Below are 5594 nucleotides of genomic sequence, written 5' to 3'. Positions count from 1 at the left end.
GCGCCCTCTCACAGTCTGGGAGCCCTGGAGGGATGTCTGACTGATCGCTTAATGGGCCTAAGCCGTCAGTCAGACATCCTTAGCATTGCCACCGAGGTGGGAGAGGCTCGCATCACTGCTGCTGTGCTCACCAGCTGTGAGTCCGGCTTCAGGTTGAGCAGTGCTGCACACTGACCATCAGGGGGCAGCTTCTGCATTGAGTGTCTGCCCCAGCGGAGAGGGCCCAGCAGTGGCGGAGTGCAGATCTGGGTGCCTTGGGGCGCTGACGGGTGTTTGACTGCGTGCTATTGTTGTGGGCGCCCCTGGCGGGAGTGACGGGGAAGAGATCGGGAGTCGGAGGTGTGGGCTGCAGCTACCCTCAAGGCTGGGTCTTCTCCCTGTCTGGTCAGCTTACTGGTCCCTTCAGAGGTGCGGGGGCTGGGGTAGGGTGTCCCCCTGTCCCTCTGAAGGTGCAGGGGCTGGAGTAGGTGTCAGTCTGTCCCCCTGGAGGTGCAGGGGCTGGGGTAGGGTGTCTGTGTGTCCCCTTGGGGGTGTAGGGGCTGGGGTAGGGTGTCTGTCTGTCCTCTTGGGGGTGTGAGGGTTGAGGTAGGGTGTCCGTCTATCCCCCTGGGGGTGTGGGGGTTGAGGTAGGGTGTCTGTCTGTTCCCCTGGGGTGCGGGGGCTGAGGTAGGGTGTCTGTCTGTTCCCCTGTGGGTTTGGGGACTGGGGTAGGGTGTCTGGCTGTCCCCCTGGGGGTGTGGGGACTGGGGTAGGGTATCTGTGCAGGGGGATTGGAGGAGCTCCCCGTGGCTGCTTCCTCTTCCTTCTTTGCAGTCCAAGCTCCTGTCAGGCGCTCTCCTCAGACCCTGGGAACTTGGCTCCTGCTACCCACCTCCTGCTGGTCTGTCAATATGCAAATTGGTCGTTACTGGGACACCATAAGGGACAATTAGCATATTACCTCTTTATATGTACAGATAGTATTTCTTTTTAAATACTAAAGTAGTTTTGTTATAAACAGCAGTATTAATTCCTGTAATTATTGATATTTAAAATAATTCAAGCCATATTCCCCTTTATTTTGCTAATTTTTATAGGAATGTTTTTCCAAAGAACACAAAGGAATGAGCAAAAATCACATTAAGAGTGTTCATATGATTTCCTGGTATTTTTAGTAAAATAGATATTTCTAAAATATACATAAAATGTTTACCTCTTCAAGTCCTTTTCTCCTACACATTAAAATGTTATTCCATTTTAATTTATCATTAGTGGTAATGTTTCCTAAGAATACAGCTTTCAGATTGTTTTCTTCCTGGCATATTTCTCAGATCATCAATTATTAACAAACATTTAACTAAATCAGTTGAATTTTATTTAAAGAAATTTTTTCATAAAGTGAGTTGCCTTAGAAATACAAGGAATCTTTTTTAATAACAGTTTTCATCATATTGCCCAGATAGAATTACCACAATGGGACAAATTATATACCTGATTTTCTTAGATGGTCAAATGTATTTGTCCCAACTCAGTGGGTGAGTTTCTCATTGCCAAGTAGCCTATAATGCTGCAGGTTTTTAAATTTTAGTTCTTTATAAATGAGTCATGTGGTCTGTGTACATGGAGCCCTTCCCAGGAGACCGTGACATCCTGAAGGCGGGCTGTGCCTAGTTTTCCCCATGGCACCCACTGCGGCACAGGCCGGGGTCTTAGGGGGGAGGGAAGGAGAGGTTTACGTGAGCACTCTGTGCTCTTGTCAGCATTTCATATAAGACAAGAAACGATCCTTATTCTTCATGTTCAGCTTCTTTATCTTCATTATCCGATTTTGTTAGGCAGGTGCATTAGTATCAGCTGCCATAGCCAATTGCCACAAACTGGGTGGCTTAAAAAATACAGAGGTTTCTTCTCAGACAGTTTTGGAGGCCAGAAGTCTGAACTCAGGGTACAGGCTGGGTCATGCTCCCCGGGACTCCTGCCTAATCTCACAGTTCTCAAACTGTGGGTCGCCACCACTTTGGGGGTCGAACGACCCTTTCAAAGGGGTCGCCTAAGACCATTGGAAAACACATATATAATTACATATTGTTTTTGTGATTAATCACTATGCTTTAATTATGTTCAATTTGTAACAATGAAAATACATCCTGCATATCAGATACTTACATTACGATTCATAACAGTAGCAAAGTTACAGTTATGAAGTAGCAACGAAAATAATTTTATGGTTGGGGGTCACCACAACATGAAGAACTATATTAAAGGGTCGCAGCATTAGGAAGGTTGAGAACCACTGTCTTAGAGGAATAAATGATTTTTCTAATGTTTGGAAGTCACTGTTAAACACTGTTATTTTCTTCTATTGAAAACTCTATTATAAAACATATCCGTCGGAGTGACTGATCCTCTGATTCCCAAAAGTATTTGCCTTCCCTGCTTGTCTCCTATCCCCTACTCCTTTCCTCCTCCACATGGCAACAGAATAACCACGTGGCCAGGTGGGCGACCGCATGGTTGACTTGTGTCTGCCCTCCAGGCTCAAACCTTCCCTCTCGTGGGCTGTTGGGAGGGTGGGACAGGCAGCTTCTGACCCATCCCAAGTCCTTCTCCATCAGCCCGATCAGGAAGGAAGTCGGACCTTCATCCTCCCACTCCTATGTCTCCCTCAGCTGGTCAGGACTTAGGTGGTGAGGAGAAGGAGTTACTTAGTAACTGCCTTAGTGACCAAGTGTATTAGGAAGCTTTTATTTCCCACATGATTTGTGAGCATAAAACAGTGAGTCGGAAAAGCTCCTGAAAGGCCACAGCCAAAGATATGATCAATGTGTAGTTAAAGGAAAGGTAACACTCTGTCCCAGGGGGAGAGGGACTTATTTTCAGTTTAGACCCAAACTGCAAATTACTCTTCTGGTCAAAAGGAGCAAAATACAATTAGGGACCTGACCCACCCCACACCCTCCCTGCCCCTCAGGGGCAGGACACACACCTGAGCTTTGTCACTTCCACTTCCGAAAAGCTACCCAGGCCTCCATGGCCTGTCAACTCCTCAAGCACTTTAATTCCTCCTGGAAGGAGCAGGATATAAATAAGTGTCTACTCACTTTCCAGCATCCAGCTCAAGTGTCGCCTTCGCTGCAGAACCGAGGGCATCCCCGACTCCCAGATCTCGTCATCCCTTCCTCTGTGCTGTCGAGTGTAACACGCGTGCTGCACCGTTTGCCTCTCACATGGGAAGACGGCCCTCGGGGCAGAGTCTCCCCTCCAGTGTCCACTAAAGTGCCAGCCGCAGACTTCCTGTGAGCGTGGAGTGAGGACCCGACTCCCCTGGCAGCTGGGCAGACACGCCCGCCTCCTCCTGTGCTTCTCTTTTCACTCCTTTCTTTTAACTGGAGACGGAGCCTCCTCTTCTTCCTGTTCAGTGAGATCATGGGTTTGAGAGGGGGAAGCATGACGCTGTGAGGGGTACCCAGCTGGGTCCCCAGGCCCCAGTCGGCGGAGGGCGCCTTCTCCCTCACACGTACCCAAAGAACGAGTCTCAACAAAAACCCAAATTTTAACAATGTTCTCTAATCACATATTTTCTTTCCGCCTTAATTTATGAGGAGAGTTGAAAAACCATAAGTACTTGGTAATATTGAACATATGATTTTGTATATGGTGCTTCAAAAAGAAGGCATTTTTTCTGTAGAAATAACATCAGTCCCTCACTGCAGTGGAATATTTGACTTTTCCTGTTTTTTACTTCATAAACAAACACATGAAGGGCACATTCAATCCTGGTTTTCTCCCTAATGTCCCAGATGGTGGTAACGTGGTGGGTAGTGAGCAGCTCTCCATTCACAGCACCTGTACGGTCACAGTGACAGAACTGCCAGGCGTGGCGGGTCATCCGCTACCACTTTTCTAACTAAACCCCGAGATTCTATTTTCTGTGAAATTGAAACTGGAAACATAAATCTTTGGACAATTCTGACCTGGAAGTCCTGTCTGTAGGTCAGCCTCTAACTTTCCATAACCAGCTAAGCAAACAGCTGACACGGGGGTGCTCCTGTCCTCTGGTCCTTCCCGTCAAGACCCACTTCTTCTGGTCAGAGATGCAAAGAGCAGCAAAGGCAGAGAGGAAGCAGGTGCAGGGAAGGGGCGGGACTGCCGGTAGCAAGCAGTGCGGCAGACCAGGCTGGGCAGGTGAGCGTTTCCCGCCACAGCTGAGGCTGGAAGGAGCTGCGGAGACTGGTCATGTTCGCAATTAGCAGGGGACTGAGAAGGACTGCAGGGCGGAATGCCCAGTTCCACAGCCAGGAGCGCGCTAGAGCTCCTGGACTCACCCCTCCCTGGTCCCCGCCATCCTCCTCTTGGCACCCTTGCACATGCCTTGTAGGGAGCTCATGTTCGCTCTTCACAAGGGACTGTAACTTCCTCTTGTGAAGTAGAACTTTCACAATTCTGTGAAAAATAAATTGTCCTGGGACAAGGCTGAGAGGGTCCATTAGGGTTCGTGTTGCCTGGCCCAGAGCTCCCAGTCCAGGGGAGCAGGTGGAGTTTGTGTGGGAACGGCCATTGGGTCAGGGGGAGCTCCTGGCATAAGGGAAGCCAACCATAGGCTGGTGGGGAGCCCAGACGGGGCTTAGAGCAAAAGGCTCTTGTAACTGGACTGTCCTCCTACTAAATGTGGGTTAGACTTAGCAGTCGGCAGCGAGAGAGCAGCCCACAAGAGGGAAAGAACAGAGACAAGATGGGGAGAGAATAGAATTGCTTGTTTTTGAGGTGCCCGGGTTCCTCACAGCTGCTCACACGTCCACACAGCCTCACCTTGTAACAAAGGGGGCTCTGGCCTCTCCTTCTTGCATGTAAAATAGCCTGTCATTCATATCCCTCGGAAGTGACAGGAATCTGCTCTGGCGACAAATAAAACGCTCCGACCTCAGCTGCTTAAAACAGCCCAGATTTCCTTCCCTTTAAATGCCCATCGCGAGGCATCACCCCCTCTACGGTGCAGATGCGAGGGCACCGGGGCATTCTCGATGCCGCGGCAGAGAGCGTCCCGGGAGGTCCTGTGTAGCAACCTGAACAAGAACAGGGCACCGCGCACGCCCACCCGGGCTTTCCCTGCTGCGCGCTCCTGTCCGGTGTCAAAGGCAATGATCGCGCGTGGAGTTGCGCGGACTCTCCAGTCTCAGGGGCACGACTAAGTCTGCGTCTGCCCACCACCGCCCCAGCACTACCTCCGGAATTAGAAACCCCGGTGTTAATTGTATTTTAATTGAATTTACTGGGGTGACATTACAATTATGTAGGTTCAGGTGAACAATTCTATACACAGCGTCTGTTTGTTGTACTGTGTCCTCCCCCCCAAGTCAGCTCTCCTTCCGTCACCGTTTACCCCTTCACCCTCCAACCCCTTTCCTCCCACGTCCAGTCTGGCGCCACCTGTAGACGCTCGTCTCTCGACTCCGCCCGGGCGGCCTCCGTCTCCCCTGGTCTCCCACCCGGAGACCCGCATCGGCGGGGACCCTCATCACCCGCACCCAGTGTTTCCGCCAGCACCTCACCGCACGTCCCCAGAGCGTCTGTCCCGCGCCGGCTGCAGGGAGGGGACAGGGGACGAGGTACCAGGG

The 5594-nt window shown here is 50.6% G+C and overlaps 1 long non-coding RNA gene across 4 annotated transcripts; it reads right to left on the bottom strand.

The window, feature by feature from the left end:
* Positions 1-799: 799 nt before the first annotated feature.
* LOC107184893 lies at positions 800-5588 on the bottom strand. 4 transcript variants are annotated; one of them, XR_001515793.1, is made up of 4 exons: positions 5407-5588; positions 3954-4869; positions 3081-3390; positions 800-882 (listed from the first exon to the last, which is right to left on the bottom strand). It is a non-coding gene; the product is annotated as an uncharacterized LOC107184893 (long non-coding RNA). The 4 variants fall into 4 exon arrangements; XR_001515794.1 differs by having other exon boundaries at positions 3081-4200; positions 4789-4869; XR_001515791.1 differs by having other exon boundaries at positions 3081-4869.
* Positions 5589-5594: the final 6 nt, after the last annotated feature.

The sequence above is a fragment of the Myotis davidii genome, unplaced genomic scaffold (genome assembly GCF_000327345.1).
Source record: "Myotis davidii unplaced genomic scaffold, ASM32734v1 scaffold769, whole genome shotgun sequence".
Lineage (NCBI taxonomy): Eukaryota > Metazoa > Chordata > Mammalia > Chiroptera > Vespertilionidae > Myotis > Myotis davidii.
The sequence above is the reverse complement of the archived record's forward strand: the minus strand, read 5'-3'. Positions and strand labels throughout refer to the sequence as shown.